Genomic DNA, 25,998 nt, shown 5'->3' with positions numbered 1-25,998 from the left:
AGGGCACCTGTTATGATCTGGTGACCTTGGAGCCGCATGAAACTTTCTCTGGAGTCGGAGGAACCTGTACTGACCGCAAATCCTGAACTAACACCGCAACTAGAAGCAGCCGTGGGGTGTGCCTAACATACCCAAGACACCTCGACACAGCCGGAGGACTAAATACCCCTATAGATGGAAATAGGAATGCTACCTTGCCTCAGAGCAGACCCCCAAAGGATAGGCAGCCCCCCACGAATAATGACTGTGAGTAGGAGAAGAATAGACACACGCAGGTAGAAAACAGGATTTAGCAAAAGAGGCCACTCTAGCTAAATAGGAAAGGATAGGACAGATTACTAGGCGGTCAGTATTAAAACCCTTCCAAAAATATCCACAGCAGATAATACAAAAAGTTCCACAATCTAACTAAAGACATGGAATGTATATCTGCCACTCCAGAGAATCCAACAAGACTGAGAAAATACTGACACAATCTAAGCTGGACAAGAAAACACAAAGAATAGCACTGAATTGTGAAGCACATAGCATGTGTGCCACAGGAAAACAAAAACAGACACTTATCTTTGCTGATTTGGCAGAAAGGCAGGAGGAACCAAGCAGAGGTCCAACACCTCCCAACAACAATTGACAACTGGCAAGGACTAATGAATCCTACACGCCTAAATACCCCAGTCAGAACTGCAATCAGCAGATACACCTGACCAGGACTGCAACTCAGGGGCAACTGCATTACCACCTACAACCACCGGAGGGAGCCCAAAAGCAGAATTCACAACAGGCACCTGACCGGTCGAGGCAGGGGCCCCCCATTGCCTGAGCCGATTGGCCGGGCCTGGGAATATCTTCAATCTTCTACCTTCTTCTACAGGTATGCCTGAAGAGGTTCCCTTTCAGGGACAGGAAACCAATTGATGCAGGAGAGAGGTGCCACCCTTTTATGTCTGTAGGTTTCCTGTCCCTGAAAGGTGAATCCCCTCTCTCGTGGTGCTATCATGGGAGACTGAATATATGGGGTATCCCTGGGCCCCCCTTTTTTCCATTCTTTGCCGTTAGGATTAGGGTTGGGGCTAGAGCTAGGGTTAGTGTTGGGACTATGGTTAAGGTTGGGGTTGGGGCTGGGGATAGGGTTTTGTTGTGGTTACGATTGTGGTGTTGGGGTTACGGTTATGTTGGGGTTAGGGTTGGAGTTAGGATTGTGTTGTGGTTATGGTTGTGTTGGGGTTGCGATTGAGTTGGGTTTCGGTTTAGGTTATTGAGGTGCTGGAGTTGGGGATGTGGTTAGGGATGGGATTAGGGTCAGGGGTAGGGCTGTGTTAGGGTTGGAGCATTGCACCCGCCTTTGATTCCAGACAATTTTGCATTCAAAAAGTCAAACGGTGCTCCCTTCCTTCTGAGCCCTGCCATGCGCCCAAACAGTGGCTTTCCTTCCCCATACGGGGTATTGGCGTACTCAAGAGAAATTGCACAACAAATTTCATGGCCCATTTTCTCTTGATACCCTTGTGAAAATAAAAAAGTTTGGTTCCAAATAAGTTTTTTGTGAAAAAAGTAAAATGTTAATTTTTTCCTTCCACATTGCTTCAGTTCTTGTGAAGCACCTGAAGGGTTAATAAACTTCTTGAATGTGGTTTTGAGCACCTTGAGGGGCGCAGTTTTTAGAATGGTGTAACTTTGGGGTATTTTCTGTCACATTTACCCCCTCCAAACTCACTTCAAATGTTAGGTGGTCCCCAAAAAAATGGTTTTGTAAATTTTGTTGGAAAAATGAGAAGTCGCAGGTCAACTTTTAACCCTTATAACTTCCTATCAAAAAAAAGTTTCAAAAATTGTGCTGATGTAAATTAGACTTGTGGGAAATGTTATTTATTAACTATTTTGTGTGATATGACTCTCTGATTTAAGGGCACACAAATAAAAATTTTGAAAATTGCAAAATGTTCAAAATGTTTGCCAAATTTCCGTTTTTTTCATAAATAAACACATATCGAAGTCATATTGAAAAAATTATGCCACTAACATGAAGCAGTGACAGCAGAAGTGCAGCAGTGACAGCAGCACTGCAAGAAGCAGTGACAGTGGTAGTGAGAACAGGAGCTACCGCAAGAGTCACAGCAGGATAGTACCGCAGGTCGCTACAAAAATGTGGCAGCTTGCTACTTGGGCTGATGCCCTTATGTCTGGGTTGAAACGGACAAGGGAACTCCTAAAGGTAGTCAGACTGGACAGGGAGGACGCTGTGATACCGAGTGGGACGGGACGTCACAGGAACACATTGAAAAGCACAAGGAAAGCGAAGGACGTGCTGTGTGGAACCTAATGTTGATGCTGTAACTGAAAAGGCTAAGTGTTATGGTTCTCAATGGCAAGAGAACATAGCCCAGCAAACATACGAACTAGCTCTTGGAAGGATGGAAACTAAACTGACCATGAACTAAACCTGCCGCACAACTAACAGTAGCCGGGTAGCGTAGCCTGCGTTTTATCCCTAGACGCCCAGCGCCGGCCGGAGGACTAACTAATCCTGGCAGAGGAAAATATAGTCCTGGCTCACCTCTAGAGAAATTTCCCCGAAAGGCAGACAGAGGCCCCCACAAATATTGGCGGTGATTTTAGATGAAATGACAAACGTAGTATGAAAATAGGTTTAGCAAAATTGAGGTCCGCTTACTAGATAGCAGGAAGACAGAAAGGGCACTTTCATGGTCAGCTGAAAACCCTATCAAAATACCATCCTGAAATTACTTTAAGACTCTAGTATTAACTCATAACATCAGAGTAGCAATTTCAGATCACAAGAGCTTTCCAGACACAGAAACGAAACTACAGCTGTGAACTGGAACAAAATGCAAAAACAAACAAGGACTAAGTCCAACTTAGCTGGGAGTTGTCTAGCAGCAGGAACATGCACAGAAAGGCTTCTGATTACAATGTTGACCGGCATGGAAGTGACAGAGGAGCAAGGCTAAATAGCGACTCCCACATCCTGATGGAAACAGGTGAACAGAGAGGATGATGCACACCAGTTCAATTCCACCAGTGGCCACCGGGGGAGCCCAAAATCCAATTTCACAACAGTACCCCCCCCTCAAGGAGGGGGCACCGAACCCTCACCAGAACCACCAGGGCGATCAGGATGAGCCCTATGAAAGGCACGGACCAAATCGGAGGCATGAACATCAGAGGCAGTCACCCAAGAATTATCCTCCTGACCGTATCCCTTCCATTTGACCAGATACTGGAGTTTCCGTCTGGAAACACGGGAGTCCAAGATTTTTTCCACAACGTACTCCAACTCGCCCTCAACCAACACCGGAGCAGGAGGCTCAACGGAAGGCACAACCGGTACCTCATACCTGCGCAATAATGACCGATGAAAAACATTATGAATAGAAAATGATGCAGGGAGGTCCAAACGGAAGGACACAGGGTTAAGAATCTCCAATATCTTGTACGGGCCGATGAACCGAGGCTTAAACTTGGGAGAAGAAACCCTCATAGGGACAAAACGAGAAGACAACCACACCAAGTCCCCAACACAAAGCCGAGGACCAACCCGACGCCGGCGGTTGGCAAAAAGCCGAGTCTTCTCCTGGGACAACTTCAAATTGTCCACTACCTGCCCCCAAATCTGATGCAACCTCTCCACCACAGCATCCACTCCAGGACAATCCGAAGATTCCACCTGACCAGAAGAAAATCGAGGATGAAACCCCGAATTACAGAAAAAGGGAGACACCAAGGTGGCAGAACTGGCCCGATTATTGAGGGCAAACTCCGCTAAAGGCAAAAAAGCAACCCAATCATCCTGATCTGCAGACACAAAACACCTCAAATATGTCTCCAAGGTCTGATTCGTCCGCTCGGTCTGGCCATTAGTCTGAGGATGGAAAGCAGACGAAAAAGACAAATCTATGCCCATCCTAGCACAGAATGCTCGCCAAAATCTAGACACGAATTGGGTACCTCTGTCAGAAACGATATTCTCCGGAATACCATGCAAACGGACCACATTTTGAAAAAACAGAGGAACCAACTCGGAAGAAGAAGGCAACTTAGGCAGGGGAACCAAATGGACCATCTTAGAGAAACGATCACACACCACCCAGATGACAGACATCTTCTGAGAAACAGGAAGATCCGAAATAAAATCCATCGAGATGTGCGTCCAGGGCCTCTTCGGGATAGGCAAGGGCAACAACAATCCACTAGCCCGAGAACAACAAGGCTTGGCCCGAGCACAAACGTCACAAGACTGCACGAAGCCTCGCACATCTCGAGACAGGGAAGGCCACCAGAAGGACCTTGCCACCAAATCCCTGGTACCAAAGATTCCAGGATGACCTGCCAACGCAGAAGAATGAACCTCAGAAATGACTTTACTGGTCCAATCATCAGGAACAAACAGTCTACCAGGTGGGCAACGATCAGGTCTATCCGCCTGAAACTCCTGCAAGGCCCGCCGCAGGTCTGGAGAAACGGCAGACAATATCACTCCATCCTTAAGGATACCTGTAGGTTCAGAATTACCAGGGGAGTCAGGCTCAAAACTCCTAGAAAGGGCATCCGCCTTAACATTCTTAGAACCCGGCAGGTAGGACACCACAAAATTAAACCGAGAGAAAAACAACGACCAGCGCGCCTGTCTAGGATTCAGGCGTCTGGCGGACTCAAGATAAATTAGATTTTTGTGGTCAGTCAATACCACCACCTGATGTCTAGCCCCCTCAAGCCAATGACGCCACTCCTCAAAAGCCCACTTCATGGCCAAAAGCTCCCGATTCCCAACATCATAATTCCGCTCGGCGGGCGAAAATTTACGCGAGAAAAAAGCACAAGGTCTCATCACGGAGCAATCGGAACTTCTCTGCGACAAAACCGCCCCAGCTCCGATTTCAGAAGCGTCGACCTCAACCTGAAAAGGAAGAGCAACATCAGGCTGACGCAACACAGGGGCGGAAGAAAAGCGGCGCTTAAGCTCCCGAAAGGCCTCCACAGCAGCAGGGGACCAATCAGCAACATCAGCACCCTTCTTAGTCAAATCAGTCAATGGTTTAACAACATCAGAAAAACCAGCAATAAATCGACGATAAAAGTTAGCAAAGCCCAAAAATTTCTGAAGACTCTTAAGAGAAGAGGGTTGCGTCCAATCACAAATAGCCTGAACCTTGACAGGATCCATCTCGATGGAAGAGGGGGAAAAAATATATCCCAAAAAGGAAATCTTTTGAACCCCAAAAACGCACTTAGAACCCTTCACACACAAGGAATTAGACCGCAAAACCTGAAAAACCCTCCTGACCTGCTGGACATGAGAGTCCCAGTCATCCGAAAAAATCAAAATATCATCCAGATACACAATCATAAATTTATCCAAATAATCACGGAAAATGTCATGCATAAAGGACTGAAAGACTGAAGGGGCATTTGAAAGACCAAAAGGCATCACCAAATACTCAAAGTGGCCCTCGGGCGTATTAAATGCGGTTTTCCACTCATCCCCCTGCTTAATTCGCACCAAATTATACGCCCCACGAAGATCTATCTTAGAGAACCACTTGGCCCCCTTTATGCGAGCAAACAAATCAGTCAGCAGTGGCAACGGATATTGATATTTAACCGTGATTTTATTCAAAAGCCGATAATCAATGCACGGCCTCAAAGAGCCATCTTTCTTAGCCACAAAGAAAAAACCGGCTCCTAAGGGAGATGACGAAGGACGAATATGTCCCTTTTCCAAGGACTCCTTTATATATTCTCGCATAGCAGCATGTTCAGGCACAGACAGATTAAATAAACGACCCTTAGGGTATTTACTACCCGGAATCAAATCTATGGCACAATCGCACTCCCGGTGCAGAGGTAATGAACCAAGCTTAGGTTCTTCAAAAACGTCACGATATTCAGTCAAGAATTCAGGAATCTCAGAGGGAATAGATGATAAAATGGAAACCACAGGTACGTCCCCATGCGTCCCCTTACATCCCCAGCTTAACACAGACATAGCTTTCCAGTCAAGGACTGGGTTATGAGATTGCAGCCATGGCAATCCAAGCACCAACACATCATGTAGGTTATACAGCACAAGAAAGCGAATAATCTCCTGGTGATCCGGATTAATCCGCATAGTTACTTGTGTCCAGTATTGTGGTTTATTGCTAGCCAATGGGGTGGAGTCAATCCCCTTCAGGGGTATAGGAGTTTCAAGAGGCTCCAAATCATACCCACAGCGTTTGGCAAAGGACCAATCCATAAGACTCAAAGCGGCACCAGAGTCGACATAGGCATCCGCGGTAATAGATGATAAAGAACAAATCAGGGTCACAGATAGAATAAACTTAGACTGTAAAGTGCCAATTGAAACAGACTTATCAAGCTTCTTAGTACGCTTAGAGCATGCTGATATAACATGAGTTGAATCACCGCAATAGAAGCACAACCCATTTTTTCGTCTAAAATTCTGCCGTTCACTTCTGGACAGAACTCTATCACATTGCATATTCTCTGGCGTCTTCTCAGTAGACACCGCCAAATGGTGCACAGGTTTGCGCTCCCGCAGACGCCTATCGATCTGGATAGCCATTGTCATGGACTCATTCAGACCCGCAGGCACAGGGAACCCCACCATAACATCCTTAATGGCATCAGAGAGACCCTCTCTGAAATTCGCCGCCAGGGCGCACTCATTCCACTGAGTAAGCACAGCCCATTTACGGAATTTCTGGCAGTATATTTCAGCTTCGTCTTGCCCCTGAGATAGGGACATCAAGGCCTTTTCCGCCTGAAGTTCTAACTGAGGTTCCTCATAAAGCAACCCCAAGGCCAGAAAAAACGCATCCACATTGAGCAACGCAGGATCCCCTGGAGCCAACGCAAAAGCCCAATCCTGAGGGTCGCCCCGGAGCAAAGAAATCACAATCCTGACCTGCTGAGCAGGATCTCCAGCAGAGCGAGATTTCAGGGACAAAAACAACTTGCAATTATTTTTGAAATTTTGAAAGCAAGATCTATTCCCCGAGAAAAATTCAGGCAAAGGAATTCTAGGTTCAGATATAGGAACATGAACAACAAAATCTTGTAAGTTTTGAACTTTCGTGGTGAGATTATTCAAACCTGCAGCTAAACTCTGAATATCCATTTTAAACAGGTGAACACAGAGCCATTCCAGGATTAGAAGGAGAGAGAGAGAGAAAGGCTGCAATATAGGCAGACTTGCAAGAGATTCAATTACAAGCACACTCAGAACTGAGAAAAAAAAAATAAAAATCTTCAGCAGACTTCTCTTTTCTCTCCTTTCTCTGTCAATTAATTTAACCCTTTGTGGCCGGTCAAACTGTTATGGTTCTCAATGGCAAGAGAACATAGCCCAGCAAACATAAGAACTAGCTCTTGGAAGGATGGAAACTAAACTGACCATGAACTAAACCTGCCGCACAACTAACAGTAGCCGGGTAGCGTAGCCTGCGTTTTATCCCTAGACGCCCAGCGCCGGCCGGAGGACTAACTAATCCTGGCAGAGGAAAATATAGTCCTGGCTCACCTCTAGAGAAATTTCCCCGAAAGGCAGACAGAGGCCCCCACAAATATTGGCGGTGATTTTAGATGAAATGACAAACGTAGTATGAAAATAGGTTTAGCAAAATTGAGGTCCGCTTACTAGATAGCAGGAAGACAGAAAGGGCACTTTCATGGTCAGCTGAAAACCCTATCAAAATACCATCCTGAAATTACTTTAAGACTCTAGTATTAACTCATAACATCAGAGTGGCAATTTCAGATCACAAGAGCTTTCCAGACACAGAAACGAAACTACAGCTGTGAACTGGAACAAAATGCAAAAACAAACAAGGACTAAGTCCAACTTAGCTGGGAGTTGTCTAGCAGCAGGAACATGCACAGAAAGGCTTCTGATTACAATGTTGACCGGCATGGAAGTGACAGAGGAGCAAGGCTAAATAGCGACTCCCACATCCTGATGGAAACAGGTGAACAGAGAGGATGATGCACACCAGTTCAATTCCACCAGTGGCCACCGGGGGAGCCCAAAATCCAATTTCACAACAGCTAAGGCAATGTGCTGTGTGGAACCTAATGTTGATGCTGCAAAAGACATGGATGTGTTGAGAAAAGAAACCAGTAAAGTTATCTATTTTAAGTTAAACGTGAACTCTGTCTCTATTTGTACGACAAAACCAGAAGCAGTACTTCGGCCTCTCAGATGGGACCCTGACGATGCAGATGATGTAGCTTAAGGTATGCGAAAATGGGGACATTTAGTGCATGTGGCGGGAGGCCAGGGCACATGTAAACAGATAGTCTCAGCCATGACTACGGCCCTGGCTCTCCCTCACATAGTATGTGAAAGGTGATATGTGTCACTGCGCATACTGCGGTCAGTGACGTAAAACCAGAGTTCTTTTTTCCCCCAGCACGCTAAGTGCTGAGAGGGTTAATAGGAACATATGTTTTGGGCTGGTTTTAGTGTACCTTCATAGAGCGTGTACCGTATCTCCACATGCAGAGTCCTGCCAAGACCTGTGTGAGGTCAAGGTCATGTGACCATCACATGGGTGTTAAATACCTGGCCATGAGAGTCAGTGGGTTGTTGTGTATTCGGAGAGCAGGAACTCACATATAGCTCCCGGAGGAGCTAAAGGACTATGCGGGGTAACAGCAGGTGAACCCTGCAGGGAATGGACTCATAAGGACCGTGTTTTTGTTTGTTTTACCGTTATGCCAGAAATGCTCTGTTTATTTTGCTGAACCATGCCAAGGTTTATGTCATCCCCAGTAATACACTGATCAAAAAAAAAAATAAAGGGAACACAAACAACAGAATATAACTCCAAGTAAATCAAACTTCTGTGAAATCAAACTGTCCACTTAGGAGGCAACACTGACAATCAATTTCACATGCTGTTGTGCAAATGGAATAGACAAAAGATGGAAATTATTTGCAATTATCAAGACACTCAATAAAGGAATGGTTCTGCAGGTGGGGACCACAGACCACCTCTCAGTACCAATGCTTTCTAGCTGATGTTTTGGTCACTTTTGAATGTGGTTTGTGCTTTCACACTCGTGGTAGCATGAGACGGACTCTACAACCCACACAAGTGGCTCAGGTAGTGCAGCTCATCCAGGATGGCACATCAATGCGAGCTGTGACAAGAAAGTTTGCTGTGTCTGTCAGCGTAGTGTCCAGAGGCTGGAGGCTCTACCAGGAGACAAGCCAGTACACCAAGAGATGTGGAGGGGGCCGTAGGAGGGCAACAACCCAGCAGCAGGAAAGCTACCTTAGCCTTTGCGCAAGGAGGAACAGGAGGAGCACTGCCAGAGCGCTGCAAAATGACCTCCAGCAGACCAAAAATGTGCGTGTGTCTGCACAAACGGTTAGAAACCGTCTCCATGAAGGCGGTCTGAGTGCCCAACGTCCACAGATAGGGGTTGTTGTTATGACCTGGTGGTTACGGAGTGGTACTGAGATGACCTGGTGGGTAAAACCAATCATGGACAAGCTCAGAGGAGGTGGCAGCTCTACAGACAGTAATCACCTATATGACCTAGTGATTACGGAGCAGCACTGAAATGACCTAGTGGGTAAAACAAATAATGTATAGCTCTGAGGAGGTGGTAACTTTACTGACCGCAATCCCTACTCCTAACACCAACACTAGAAATAGCCGTGGAGCGTTCCTATCTCTGCCTAGACGCCTCTTCACAGCCTAAGAACTAGCTACCCCTGAAGATGGAAACGGAAAACTATCTCGCCTCAGAGAAACCCCCAAAGGAAAGATAGCCCCCCACAAATATTGACGGTGAGTGAGGAGGGAAATGACAAACTCAGAAATGAAACTAGATTTTAGCAAAGGAGGCCACTACTATCTAAATAGACAGAGAAAGAAAAGGATACTGTGCGGTCAGTATAAAAACTAAATGTCCACGCAGAGTTTACAAAAATAACCTCCACACCGACTCACGGTGTGGAGGGGCAAATCTGCAACCCTAGAGCTTCCAACTAGCCAGAATATTTCATGATGACAAGCTGGACAAAAGAGACATAACTTAAACTGAACAAAAGGTCATAGGCAGGGAAACACCCAAAAACTAGCAGAACTTATCTTAAGCTGAAATGGACTGGCCAACAGAGATCTTCCAGGAAAAGACTGAATCCACAGGAAGGAACATTGACAGCTGGCATCAACTACAGCCTAAAGCCCAGTTAAATAACAAGGCCAGGGCACCGATTAGTGAAAGCAGCTGCTAAGTTCCACTTGAAACCACCAGAGGGAGCCCAAGAGCAGAACTCCCAAAAATACCATTCATGACCACAGGATGGAGCCCAAGAACGGAATTCACAACAGGTTGTACTCACAGCCCAACACCGTGCAGGACGCTTGGCATTTGCCACAGAAAACCAGGACTGGCAAATTTGCCACTGGTGCCCTGTGCTCTTCACAGATGAAAGCAGGTTCACACAGAGCACATGTGACAGACGTGACAGAGTCTGGAGACAATGTTGAGAGCAATCTGCTGCCTGCAACATCCTTCAGCATGACCAGTTTGGCAGTGGGTCAGTAATGATGTGGGGTGGCATTTCTTTGGAGAGCCGCACAGCCCTCCATCTGCTCGCCAGAGGTAGCCTGACTGCCATTAGGTACCGAGATGAGATCCTCAGACCCCTTGAGACCATATGCTGGTGCGGTTGGCCCTGGGTTCCTCCTAATGCAGGACAATGCCAGACCTCATGTGCCTGGAGTGTGTCAGCAGTTCCTGCAAGACGAAGCCATTGAAGCTATGGACTGGCCTGCCCGTTCCCCAGACCTGAATCCGATTGAACACATCTGGGACATCATGTCTCGCACCATCAACCAACAGCATGCCCAGGTGTTGTAGGTAGGTCATACAGGCACATGGAGGCCACACACACTACTGAGCATCATTTTCTTGTCTTGAGGCAATTCCACTGAAGTTGGATCAGCCTGTAACTTCATTTTCCACTTTGATTTTGAGCATCATTCCAACTCCAGACCTCCGTAGGATATTAGTTGTGATTTATGTTGATAATTTTTAGGTTTTATTCTCAACACATTCCACTATGTAATAAATATGGAATATTTCATTCAGTCATATCTAGGATGTGGGATATAGAATATAATGTAGGACCCCATAGAATCTAATACAGCCCCCCATAGAATATAATGTAGGCCCCCATAGAATCTAATACAGCCCCCCCGTAGAATATAATGTAGGCCCCCATAGAATCTAATACAGCCCCCATAGAATATAATGTAGGTCCCCATATAATCTAATACAGCCCCCCCATAGAAAAAAATACAGCCCTACCATAGAATATAATGTAGCCGACTAACGCCCCTACCTCCCATCACTCATTCATATATTTAAAAAAAACAACACACACAATCCTCACCTCTCCTCATGCTCCACGCTGCTCCCAGCACGGCTCTGGTCTCAGCAGCTGCAGTCTGCCCGGCACACAGCAGGTACGCGATGATATGAAGTCATCGCGCACCCGCAGTGTCAGAGGCAGAGGGGAATGATGGGAGAGGGAGCGTCAGCTGACGCTCTCTCCTCCATCATTGCATTGAACTGTACCGACTGTTATGGACCTGGTGGTTAGGTGCACCAGGAATGACCTGATAGTTAAACACGGAATCGGGACGAGCTCTGGGGAAATGGGAACTCTGCTGACCGCAAACCCTACTCCTATCAACACAACTAGAAATAGCCGTGGAGCGTGCCTGACTCTGCCTAGACGCCTCTTCACAGCCTAAGAGCTAACTACCCCTAAAGAAAGGAAACAAAGCCTAACTTGCCTCAGAGAAATTTCCCCAAAGGTAAAAGCAGCCCCCCACAAGTATTGACTGTGAGTTAAGAGGAAATCACAAACACAGGATGAAATAGGCTTTAGCAAAGAGAGGCCAGTCTAACTAAACAGATTGAGGATAGAAAAGGGATCTTTGCGGTCAACACAGCAAACTACAAAAACCACGCAGAGTGTGCAAAAAATACCCCCACACCGACTCACGGTGCGGTGGTGCCACTCTGCACCCCCAGAGCTTCCAGCTATCCAGGCAGTTTCATGATAGCAAGCTGGACTAGAACTTAGCAAGAAAAACCATAAGTAACAAATGAACAAGCCGGAACTTAGCTTTTGCTGGAGTAAACAGGTCCTCAGAAAGATCCAGGAGAGATCTGAACCAGTACTAGAACATTGACAGCTGGCATGGAGTAACGATCTGAGTGGAGTTAAATAGAGAATCCTAGCCTAGCCCTAAACGAGGGCAGCTGGGGAAGGAATCTCAGAACCAGCAGCTCCCCTCACAGCCACCAGAGGGAGTCCAAGGACAGAACTCACCGAAGTACCATTCATGACCACAGGAGGTAGTTCGAGAACGGAATTCACAACAACCGACATCTTAGACGCCGATATAGTTGAATGAGTCAGCGCTGACGGGGGGGCAGTCATCGCTGGCGGGGAGGAGATGGCGCCGGTGCGGAGGAGTCAGCGCTGGTGGCAGGCAACTGGCTTGGGGCCCCTGGGGGAGCGGGGACCCTAGACAGCTGCCTAGTCTGCCTGCCGCTAATGCCGGCCCTGTATATACACTTTTATATACACACACAAACATTATATATACATTATTATATACACACTATTATATACAGAGACACATGCACAATAAAGAGGTCTCACCATGGCTGCAAACATTGCTCACCTCACCTCCATCCCTTCGTGCTTGTAATGAATCCTCAGCTCCTTCCCGGTGTGAGAATTTGAGAGGGGTCATGAGTTCAAGGGAGAGCCGAGGCACAGCACCAGGTGGGAACATCCACCAGGTCTTGCCTACCTGCTTTACTCAAAGCATCAGAGCAGGCCGAATCTGCAGCATGGTACCAGGACACAGCACAGAGGACATTTTCCCCACCCTCATGCAGCATGTCAGCAAGTCAGTGACTTGCTATCTTCACTTTGCTGAATGTCTGCATCCCGATGAAAGTGCCAGGCGGCTGCAGGCATTCAGCAAATTTTTTTTTTTTAAAGCTGCGCCCCCTTGGGTAGGCAGGAGGTAGTGCCCTAGGTGGGTGCCTACCCTGCCTAACCCTTGTCCCGGCCCTGGCTATGAGGATAGTCTTGACACCTTCTGCATTGATTTTCTGCAGTATTCTTGGCATCAATGGGATTGGAGGAGACGCATAAGCGAGCCTGACTTTCCAAGGGTGGGCGCATGCATCTGCCCTGTTGAAGTATCCTTGGGATCCAGGGAAAAGTATGGTTTTACTGTTGCATTTTGATTATTTGCAAACAGATCCACCCCTGGATAACCCCATCTTCTTGGGTCTGAGATGGAGGAAAATATCTTTTCTTAAAGAATTTTGGCTAAGGTAGCGATTTTTTCTTATGCAAAGCATTTTCTAAAATATTCCCTTCTGAAGGGAATGGAGCAAAGATAGGACTTAGAAACAATATCTCCGCTCCACATCATCAACCAGAGAGCTGTTCTTGAGGAGTTAGGCTACTTTCACACTAGCGTCGTTTTGCCTATGTCGCAATGCGTCGTTTAGGAGAAAAAACGCATCCTGCAAAGTTGTCTGCAGGATGCGTTTTTTACCCATAGACTTACATTAGCGACACATTGCGACGTATGGCCACACATCGCATCCGTCGTTCGACTTATGCGTCGTGTTTTGGCGGACCGTCGGCACAAAAAAAGTTACATGTAACTTTTTTTGTGCATCGTGTCTGCCATTTCCTCCCCGGACATTACAATGGGGCAGCGGATGCGTTGAAAAACTGCATCCGCTGCCCCGTTGTGCTTTTATTTCACAGCATGCGTCGGTACGTTGGCCCAACGCACTGCGACGGGCCCGTACCGACGCTAGTGTGAAAGTAGCCTTACATGAGGCCAAAGATCTTGCTGCAATCCTGACTCTGACTCCGCTGAAGCAACCGCTAGATAACCTGTAGGGGATATGGTTAAATGTTTTATTGCCTTTGCCCTTCCCTCTCGTCCCGGTGCCATATGTTATCAGTGTTTATATATAGGTTTACTTATGATGATATTGCTAGATGATTTAAGTGTACTATCACCTCGTATCTAATGGTACTGCTACACAATCAGGTGTCTTACCATGTCTTGTTCACTATATAATGCAATGTATATATTTGCTATTTGGTATATCTGTTAAAAAGAGAAAGTGTAGTACTAAAGTTTTCCCACAAGATGGAGTACCTTAGAATAGTGTATATAATACCAGTTACTGTAGAAGGGGTTAGCTGCAGCTAAGGGAAAGAGTGTTTCCTGTATCTAGTCAGAAGGGCCCGAGTGCCCAGACAGTCCACACGGGCTCTAGGCCCAGGACACTGGCAGCTACCACGCAACGTTGGTTGATTAAGAAAAGAGAGCCCAGCCAGCCACAGGAAGGCCAGAAAAGCGGAGGCCAGCACAGCAGTAAGAAAGAAGGAAAGAAGACAGTACACGGGTATAGGTAGCCCTAGAATGTGGCAGCTTATAGCTTGGGCAGATGTCCTCAGTACCGGGGCGAAACGGTGGCTGGACCAGAACCCAGAAGCAGTGAGCTTGGAGCAGGACAGCGCTGGGATGTCACAGAGCACAATACTGAAGGGCAGGTCACTCGCCAGGTGGCAACTAGCTTCGGAGATGGGAACTCTTTTGTCTGATGCGAAGCAGACTGAGAAAGGCCTGACTGTAGCAGAGCTGGTTTGGGAGGACACTGAGGACTTGTGTGGCACGGTCCGACCTGGGTATGTGTTATGTGACAGGAAGGAAGGTGCAGGGAGAGAAGAGGAAATCTGTAATGCTGATTCTGATGTAATTGCTGTGAAGAGTCTGAATGTGCTGTGTAAAGCTTACAGTAAAGTTGTTGATTTGAAAGTTGAAAAGGACTATGCCTCAATATTTGTTGCATCTACTGATGGGAACCTGTAGCGAAGCAGAGGTGGCCCTGATGGCCCAGAGAATGGAGCTACAGGTACACAAAGTAATGGATAATGTTTTCATGTATTGGGAGACCAGGGCACTGATGTACCCGAGTGTTTGGCCATGACTATGTAAGGTACTAGCAGGAACGCGGGATGCAGTGACGAGCAGGAGGTAGAGCAAGAGTTAACAAATTTTATATCAGAATAGACCCCAACAGTGAATACTCCACGCAGATAGTAAGGGGGTCTAAGCATACGGGCCCACTAAATATATTTATCAATAATGGAATTGCAACAGGTGTAAAACAACGGGTTAACTTATCAGTCTCAAACTGGATATCCACTTTTGGACTCTTGGACCAACATTTGGCTATGTCTTTATCCTTCATTTCTCCTGGGATGCTCCCATTCATCTACTATTAAACTCAGTATGCTATCATGAATGGGGAAAATTAACTTCCTTTTTTATTTTAACCCTCCGAACATCTCATCCTGAATGGTTCGAGTAGACTTCTCTTCCTCTACCTCCATAGTATTTCTCACAACTGACAACAATTCCTCCATATCTTCGGAGGAAAATAATATTTTTTATCCTCCTTCAAGTTTGATTCAAGCTTAAAAATAAAATAGTGGAGATAACCTAAATTTGGATCCTGCACAAAGAGAGTGGGAACTTACACATACCAGGAATAGTTACTGGGCCCGAGTTCACGCTGGGCTCTGCAGATGCAAATATTAGGGACACCACACCTTCCATAGTCAAATACTTTTTGTCCTACCTTAAGGTATCTTCCTATCAGGGTCTTCTTATGGGATAGATACCATGATTCAGTGCACCTGAATCCAATGGGATTAAAGATTCCTCCTTGTTTGAAAGAAAACTTACTTAGGGATTGTCTAGGGTGAAGTTCCAGTGGTCCATTTTCAAATTTCCCGTTCAAGGACGCCATGGGTGCAACACTGGAATGCACCCGGAAGTTGCATCACGTGAAAAGGATCCTGGCAACTTCCGGTGCTTCCTGCATGCACGTCACACGTCAACATGGAGGGAAAGTGGAAGACTGCAGCTGAGGATCTACAGAAGGATCCCAGTCCCAACACCACTCAACATTACCCCAAACGCAAGATAGTGGTGAGGTCTCGCTCCTGAAGGTGCATGAGCTGTATGAAGAGGAAGGCAGCACGATCGATCTCTGTAGCCTTAATATTCAGGTAACATCCTAAGTGACTGCTTCGCCGGCCACAGCACCCCACAAGTAACCTCTTCATGCCCTTAGGGACAGGAACAACACTGAGGATAGATGGTGGGGAGAGGCTATTTAACCTCTTTGTGTTTCATGTCCCTAATTAGGATGGGGAGGCAACCTCCTGTGGTGCTGTCAAGGAGGAGATTGGAGAAAATTAACTTTATTCTCTTTGGCAGCGTTACAGTTTCAGCCATGGGGCGCTGCCAGCCCTTGGCTCTGACTGACAGCCAGCCCCAGTACAGAGCCAATGTAAGTCAGGGCCGAGGGTACGGTTACAGCCGCTGCTCATTATACTCAGAGCAGTGACTGAACCCGTGCTGGCGCCGCCCCCAAAACTGAGTACGGAATACTGCAGGGGGAATAAAGTTCCTTGCAAAGTTCAGCTAAGTGCAGGTGCCGGCCAGCTTAATAGCGTTTTTTCTTTTGACAGGTTCAAACTAAAGCCTGTAATTCAGCTACTAATGTCAGTGAGATAACACTAGTTTTACTAACTGCTGTCAGTTAGGGTATGTTCGCATATGACTAAGGCTTAAGCATAAACGTGAGTCGGGACTGGCGCCATTCGAGAGGGAGGATACAATTATGGGCGAGCATCTTATTTGACCATTTGTTTCACCTTATGGTGACTACATGAGTATGGTGGGCATATATTGGGATACTATTACCCCTCAATACAAGAAAACTTTGACGCGTTCTCATTTTAAATATGATTGTATTCCAGTCTCATTCATCCATGTATTCATTGGTCCATTTATTTTATGCATTTTACCACTGTTTAGACAATTTCTTTGGGGGTAAACTAAATTCTCTCTCTCCTTAAATATTATCTATCTGTATCACCTACTTGTGGGGTAATTACAGCCTCCATATCTTAGATGCTTTATGTCGGTACACTGTAGTTACTTTGTCAGTTTATATGGGCACAAATTATAGAGCGCACTTTTAGCATATGGCCAATTCATCATGACTGGCATAAATGCCAGTCGTAATACAGTCTGCTTGTGCATCTCAGGGACAAATATCTTCTATAACATTGCTGCTATAATTTACATCACTTTTATGGTATACATTACAATGAATTTGTTGTGCTTTCCTAGACCATAACACTTTCTGCTAAGCTGTGTCCACATTTCAAAAAGTTGACAGAGCTGGTGTAAAAATGCTAAAAGTCACAACATTTTTGAGCAGCTATGTGTTGTGCAAAAATGTTGCAACATTTGTAAATTTCCCAACAGCATTCTTACACAAACTATTTCAAGAATCAGGCCCATATAGAATGCATTTCACTAAGACTTTACATGCCAGTCTTAGTGACGAGGCTTTTGGAGTAGTATGTGTCGAATTGAATAGGCGGTGTACACTACTTCATGAATTTGGCGCATCTTCTCAGTGGTGTGCGTTTCTTTGAGCCTCGCCATAAAAGACCACTTCAGTTAGATGTTGGAGTAGCATTTCTATAGTGAAAAAACCACTGCCACTATTGATGACTTTAGCGAGCAGATGTTACCACGCCCCATTCTGTCTCCCCTTAGCTTCCAGCATTTTGGCGGAGCTGCCTGAAACTGAAGTGAAGATGCCAAAAGTTGCAAAATTTTTGTGTAACTGAGTTGCAGAAATATTTTGTGACTTTTCAAAGTGTTTCACGCCAGTTTTCTGATAAACACTTTGATGAATCGGGCCCACAAGTTTTCTGTACATTGGAAAAATCTGACAAACAGTTTCAATGGTGTCTGTGGCAGACATCGAGACTGATGAGGATTCAAACTTTGGAGTTATGCGTGTCTTCACACAGATTAATCTCATTAAATGGGGCTAAATAATGTGTAGCCACACACCAAGGTTTCCAGGTGGAATCCATGCAGAAACTCTTCAATAAGACAAGGTTTGAGTACCACATTGAAAAGATCCCCAAGCGCATTTAAATGGCAAAATTCTAATTGAAAACAATGGGAGAGGGTTTCCGGGTGCTTTTCACAGCCTTGCTTTCATTAATGCACGGCGTCAGGTGTTGCTTCTTATTTCCAGTCACCTACTGGTCACACTCCACATGTGGAATGAGGCCACAATTTTGTGAACTCTCTCCAGTTTGGTGTGATACTACTGTCATAGACTCTCATTAGGCATTTTCTTATCTTCCATAAGCTTGCCTTTAAGTCAGCTGCACATGCACAGTCATCCATAATTTTTTAAAAAGGTTTTATAAATCACACCAAATAGAAAAATGGAAAAACTGAATGCAGAATGAAGTTTACTAAAAAGTCTCTTTCAATTATTTTGTATGTAAATCCGCGCCAAGCGTGAATATAATCTGTGCAGCGTTTGTAGGAACAGTGACACATTATAAAAAGGATTAAATCAGTATGCCTCATTTATCAAGACTGCTTAATCTCTTAGTGACCAAGCCAAATTTAACCTTAATGAAAAGGCCAATTTTCTTTAAATCTGACCAGTGTCACTTTAGGTGGTAATAACTCTGGAACGCTTCAACATGTCTGAGTGTTTTTTAGATCGTCTTTTCGTGACACACTGTATTTTATTAGTGGTAAATTTAGGTCGATGCATTTTGCACTTAATTGTGAAAATACTGGAATTTTGGCAAATTTTTTTTAAAATCTCAATTTTCAAACTTTCAATCTTTATATCTATAAAGGGTTGTCCACTTCTTTGACAACCCCTTCTTGAACTAAATGTTTATCCCCAATAAAATAAAAAAAGATATACTCAGCTCCTATGCTGGCGCCATTCCAGCTCTGGAATAGATTGAACATGAAGAGGAAGCCAGGGTTGTAGTTGATCTCTGACTTTCGCTGCACGAAGGTGGGGACAGTGATGTCAGCGCTCATTGGGAGCTGGGCACTACGTGTCATTCCACCGCACCCAGGCTCCGGGACCTCAAGTGTTGACACTACTGAAACAGCGCCAGCACGGGAGGTGAGTGTTGGTTTCTTTATTTTATCGCAGCCATACATTTGGTTGAAGAAGTGGTTGTTCTAGTAGTGGACAACCCTTTAAACTAGTTAGTCATGCTGTATAAAATAACACTGCTCTAAAGCCAAATTGGTTCAGAACCGAAGACAGGTGAACATAACTAATTTTGTATTGCTGAAGATGAATATGATGCTTAAATTTGCTGATTGGCTCTAATTTTCAAGATTTAGAGGTTGTAATTACTTATGACACCTTTCATGCAAGCTTATAGAAAAAACTGTGTCTATTATTTAATCAATATTATTGCATTGTTAGTAGCTAGTCTATAACATCACTCACTTAGTCTATTGAGCCTTAAGCATTCTATCATCTTAGGGTGACCAATCAATAAACGTCAACTCAGGTCCGATGATGTAATCCTAATTACTTTTAGAAATGCTCTCCTTGTAAGGTATACAGTTTTAGGACTTCTTTGTTTACTTTGTTCGCATATTGACATGTTTCTATATGTTTTTTCAGTAAACAAAAAGGGAAACAGCACAAAAAGATGTAAAAAAAAAAGACTTTAATGCCCTGCGGCGTGGCATATTTTTTCAGATATGACTCGTTCTTGCATTAATAAAGCGGAGAAGTAACTTTTGTGTCACAAAGACGAAACTTGACTACCATGATAAGGAAAGCTGACAACCTGTATTTTGGCTTTCCCTTTAGGAAAGGAGTTTCAAGGAAGAGCAAGTGGGCCTTTACAATATCCAAACATTCTAATCTGCAATACGCCAAATATCACATACAGAAGAACTGCAGGTTCCAAAAGCATCAAAAATATTTTCAGCAGAGGCAAGTGAGGTAGAAGAAGGCGCTTGGTGTCATAAATCATCTTCCTCTCACGACCCAGACTTTCCGTTAGCAACCTCAATTGAACCACACCTTATAATACAAAATGAACTGAACAATCTTGTTAGAGATTTTGATCTGCCCAAGTGTAAGGCTGAGCTCTTAGGTTTCAGGCAACAGTAATGGAATCTCCTAGTGGACAATGTTCAGATTTCTTTGTTCCACAACCATGAGAAAGATCTTGTCCAATACTTCTTCATGGAGGGCGATCTTGTTGCATGCAACAAAATCAACAGTTTAATAGAAGCTCTGAAGATAAATCATAATCCAGAGGAATGGAGGTTCATCCAAAACGAGCCTAAAACCCATCTTGCTGCATCATGGCAATGTGATAGCTTTAATTCCAGTTGGTTATGCAGTCCACATGAAAGAAACCTATGACAACATAAAACAGCTGATGAGGTGCCTGAACTATGACCAACATTTGTGGTCCATCTGTGGTGACTTAAAGGTGGTTGCCCTCTAACTTGATAGTCGTGCAAGAGAATATCACTACATTTAAAAAAGACTGGCCTGACATTCACTTCGGCCAGGGAGTAAAAATGTCCTGCATCTAGCACTTGTTGACCCACATAAGATTTAGTTACCAACATTGAAAATGAAGTTGGACCTAATGAAGAACTTTGTAAAGGCCATGGAAAAGGTTGCATGGATAGGATTTGCATTAGTGTTAATTAATTTTTTGGGAAACTCAACAGCAGATAACTATAAAGAGTTGGTGGAAAAACTCAAACCATATAAGTATCTTGGATGTAACATGTCATCAAAGATTCATTTCTTACATTAGCATCTAAACTTTTTTACCACCAAACTGCGGGGCAGTGAGCGACCAGCACGGTGAGAGATTTCACCAAGAAACTGCATCTATGGAAAAAAATATAATGGAAAATAGAATCCACGAATGCTTGTAAATTACTGTTGGACAATTGTAAGCGCTGATCCGATGAAGGAGTACAAGAGACAAGAAAAAAAGAGTTGCCACTAAATGAGGACCTAATATTGTAGTTCAATTTATGTAATTTTTTATAATTCGCAATAGTGTTTAGACATGTTTTAGTTATTTGAATTGTTGCAAAGTTTCTTCTAAATAAATATCCGAAAAGTGGCATAAAATATTCTGCATCTTTATATTTTTTTAAAATAATAATGTTTCAAAGTACTGAAATGTCTATGCATTAATTGTATGTAGCAGTAAAAGAAAAACTTTGATATCCTAGAAACAAGAGCCAACTAAACATTTTCAATGTCAGATTTAAATTCAGGAGGTCAAAATAATTAAGAAATGGCTCATTTCATAACTGAACCTGACAACTTTTGAAAATATGCAGAAAAGAATGAATAACATTTCCGATATGTCTACTTTACAACTGAATCATTTTTTGAACATCATTTTATTTTCGGACATCATTTGGGATGTTAGAAGGGTTAAAAGTTTAGAAGCAATTTCTCTTTTTTTCAGAAATTTACAAAACCTTCATCTTTAGGGACCTATTGTAATGCTCCTTAATTCTGTCGCTTGAACTTCTGTTCTGTGGTCGGCTTCTTTCCACCAAGCCACAATGGTCACACCTTTCCTCTGGGTGTTTGGGTTCTGCTATTCTGGCTGCAGTCTGTCGAAATACAGGTGTTTTTATTTGTCTGCCTATCACTTTTTGGGTGCGGCTTTATATTCTGTGCTGAAAAACATCCAAAGAAAAAGAAAAAAACACCTCTGCACCGCTGCAATACGTAAGACTCTGATATTAAACCTTTTTTGCTGTGGCCGTAATAATTATCCCCCTAAACCATTGGGGTGCTGCATCCAAAAAAGATATATTCAACAATCCATCCAGAAGATAAAATGAAGATGGAGCGCACTTACCCAGGTAAAAACATCACAGTTTATTTGGACATACAGCAATACAACCGGGAGGGGTGGAAAACAGACGGACGACGGCCGTTTCGTGCCCACGGCACTTCAACGGGTCCTAGCAACCAGGCAACCCCCACATGTACTTATGCTGGCTAACAGATGTAAATCATTCAGCTGCGGCAAGAAAAACTAAATCTCCGAGCACTAAAAAATACTCGGAGGACCCCCGAGCGTGCTCGAGAAATCTCAAGTAACGAGTATATTTGCTCATCACTAATAGACACCTATCCATTACTAACTCGTGGGCTTGATGGCACTGGACAATACAAAGGTGACATTAACCCCACTTGCCACTGCCACAGAGTAAGTGGGAAGAACCGAGAAAAGCGCCAGAATTGGCACATCTAATAGATGTGCCATTTTTGGGCAGCTGCGGGCTGCTATTTGTAGGCTGGGGGGGCAATATCCATGGCCCCTTACCAGTCTTGAGAATACCAGCTGTCCACTTTAGCTTGGCTGGTTGTCAAAAATGGGGGGACCTCACACCATTTTTAAAATTTCAATAATTTTAAAAACCAGAGTGGGAACCCCTCTATTCTTGATCACCAGTGTGGATGAGCGAATAGCTTCGGATAAGTCCTTATCTGAATAGCTATAGCGCTTACCGAATAGCTGCATTGGGAACCCAGATACCTGGAGCACCCCCGATAACCAGCTGTTCGGCACCGCAGCTGCATGTGTTGTGGCTGTGTGACAGTCACAACACATGCATGGAGAGCCTGTTTGTTGGGCTCTTCATGCATGTGTTGTGTCATACAGCCGTGACACATGCAGCTGCAGGTATACGGGTTCCTAATGCAGCTATTTGGTAAGCACTATAGCTATTCGGATAAGGACTTATCTGAAGCTATTCGCTCATCCGTAATCACCAGCCTTGCTAACATTGACAGCTGAGGGTTGCAGGCTGCAGCTGTCTGTTTTTCCTGGCTGGTTATCAAAAATACAGAGGAACCCACATCAATTTTTTTTTAAATTATTTATAGCACAATTGATGGATCAATTGATGAATTTTTTATGATGTCTAACCCTAATTTGAGATGGTTTAGCAGATTTTTGGCCCCTCTGCAAGTGTTATCAATGCGTTTGATTTTGCCTCCAATTAAATTCAATGAGGTTCGGATATGTTCGTGAAACCGTTCGAAACATCGGGACGTTCACCGAGACAAACTGTGAAAGTTTACACTTTTTAATAGCTTTTTTATATTGTGCCAGTATGGGACATCACTGTACAGTAACAGATCGCTGATCTGATACTTTGAAATGCTTCTCCATTGCAGGGCATCAGAGCAGCGTATGACAGCCAGGGGATGAGGGGTGTCAGGTCCTGCTCTTAGCAGGCGCTCACAGGCTACCTTCCCTGCAGGACCCTGCAGCCATCTTGCGGCCCGGGGTCACCATCGGCACATCCGTTGTGCCGATGGAAGCACATATGGAGCTCACTCCTGTGATGCTCCTCGATGTTGCTGTCACTGTTGATAGCGGCATCAGAGGGATTAAACTTCCACGATCGTTGCTGCAGGGTGTCAGCTTTCACACAGAGCTGACACCCGCACCCGATGCAGTACATATACTTCTCTTTGCAGGAACACAGCTCCCGCAGAGCAGTTTGCATACGGCGCATGTCAAGAACGGGTTAAAGTACATTAGAAAAAAATATAAGATTATCACAATAATATACCCATGACAAAGCTACCATACAGCAGTGATGCGCATGAAAATCATTGTAAATAAGCACCTGTACTTTGTGTCACTCACACCTCATTGTAGAGTGTAAGCCAGCGGTCCTCAACCTTTTTGACCTCGAGAGCCATATTCAGCACTGAGAGAAGGTCGTGAGCCACATTCAGCTCTGAGAGGGGATCGCGAGCAACATCCTGCTCTTGCCCCCTCAGAGTAGTGTCAACCAATGCCTGCATTACAGGTATATTGATTTCCAAAGCATTTCCACAGAAATCACTCCAAAGCAATACACTGAGATCCAGGGGTTCCCACAGTACCCCCATTCAGTACTCTCGGAACAAGCACTCCCAACACGCTGTCACATCCAGCTTCGAGAACATTCTCTGACAGGTAGTATCATCCTCCAGCGTACCATACCTAAATCATCTCTAAACGCCTAAGACCAGTATACAGTATGTGCATCCAGATCTCCTCTTCTGGGCAGAGATACTCACAAAATTTACCATTTTGAGATGTGCTCTTCATACCTGTTTGCTAGACCTAGAGCTAATGCACCAAGCCGGCAGAAAGTCACAAGCTACAATTCATGGGATCGGGAGCCACATGTAGCTCCTGAGCTACCGGTTGGGGAGCCTTGGTGTAAACTCTTACGGGCAGGGTCATCACTAATTACAGTTTATTGTGCTATCTTTAACTATGTTATGAATGACTTGTATATGAACCTCTGTGGTTGGCGCTATATAAATTATTATTATCTTTCTTTTTACCAGCTTCATTTTGTGAAGCTGTTTTCTCTCCATTGGTAGGTTTTCTAGTTGTGCGTTATTGCTTGCTCCCTTAGGCTGCCGTCACACTAGCAGTATTTGGTCAGTATTTTACATCAGTATGTGTAAGCCAAAACCAGGAGTGGGTGATAAATGCAGAAGTGGTGATATGTTTCTATTATACTTTTCCTCTAATTGTTCCACCCCTGGTTTTGGCTTACAAATACTGAGGTAAAATACTGACCAAATACTGATAGTGTGAAGGCAGGCTTAGTCTGTATTGTCTCCATAGCACTTTTTCTCCCCTCTCGGTCGTCCAGGACGTTCCTCATCGTTGGTGCTGAAGTGGCCCATTTTAAATTTGGCAACCCAGTTCTTAACTGTAGAATATGAGGAGCATTGATCCCCCAATGTCTGCGACATATCACCATGAATATCCTTCATAGAATTTCCTTGCAGAAATAAAAATGTTATCACTCCTCTTCTCTCATTTGCAGTGAATATCGCATTAGACTCCGCCATTTTGTTTTCCCGAGTGCATAGAACACTGTTGCCATAAACTAAAGAACATAACATTTTGAAAACATATATTAGACACATAAGGCTTTCATGTGATGTAACATTCGTTACCATATAAACAAGAAAAGACACAAAGCCAAAGACTTATCAGCAGCCCCTCGTATTTAATCTTTTAATATAACAGGCATCTATTGCAATTCATGAGATAGAACTACATTCAGTCGCAGATTTCTGACTACCGTAATTAATCTTCCGCTTGTTTAGTACTGGGTTTCTATTTTGGATTATTGTGCTCCCACCTCTAATTTGTACATTTGTGTACCTATTTAAATGTTTTAACCCCTTAGTGACAGAGCCAATTTTTACAATTCTGACCATTGTCACTTTATGAGGTTATAACTCTGGAACAATTCAAAGGATCCCAGTGATTCTGAGTTTGTTTTTTTGTGACATATTATACTTCATGTTAGAGGTAACATTTCTTCAATATAACTTGCGTTTATGAAAAAAACGGAAATTTGGCAAAAATTTTGAAAATTTTGAAATTGTCAAATTTTAATTTTTTTTACACTTAAATCAGAGAGATATGTCACACAAAATAGCTAATAAATAACATTTCCACATGTCTACTTTACATCAGCACAATTTTGGAAAGAAATTTTTTTTTTGTTAGGACGTTATAAGGGTTAAAAGTTGACCAGCGATTTCGCATTTTTACAACAAAATTTACAAAACCATTTTTTTAGCGACCACCTCACATTTGAAGAGAGTTTGGGGAGTCAATATAACAGAAAATACCCCAAAGTGACACCATTCTAAAAACTTCACCCCTCAAAGTGCGCAAAACCACATACAAGAAGTTTATTAACCCTTCAGGTGCTTTTCGAGAACTAAAGCAATGTGGAGGGAAAAAATGAACATTTTACTTTTTTTCACAAAAAATTTACTTTGGAACCAATTTTTTTTTATTTTCACAAGGGTATCAGGAGAAAATGGACCACAAAAATTGTTGTGCAATTTCTCCGAAGTACGCCAATACCCCATATGTGGAGTAAAGCCACTGTTTGGCAGGGCTCAGAAGGAAGGGAAGGA

The sequence above is a fragment of the Ranitomeya variabilis genome, chromosome 5 (assembly GCF_051348905.1).
Source record: "Ranitomeya variabilis isolate aRanVar5 chromosome 5, aRanVar5.hap1, whole genome shotgun sequence".
NCBI classification, from domain to species: Eukaryota; Metazoa; Chordata; class Amphibia; order Anura; family Dendrobatidae; genus Ranitomeya; species Ranitomeya variabilis.
The sequence above is the reverse complement of the archived record's forward strand: the minus strand, read 5'-3'. Positions refer to the sequence as shown.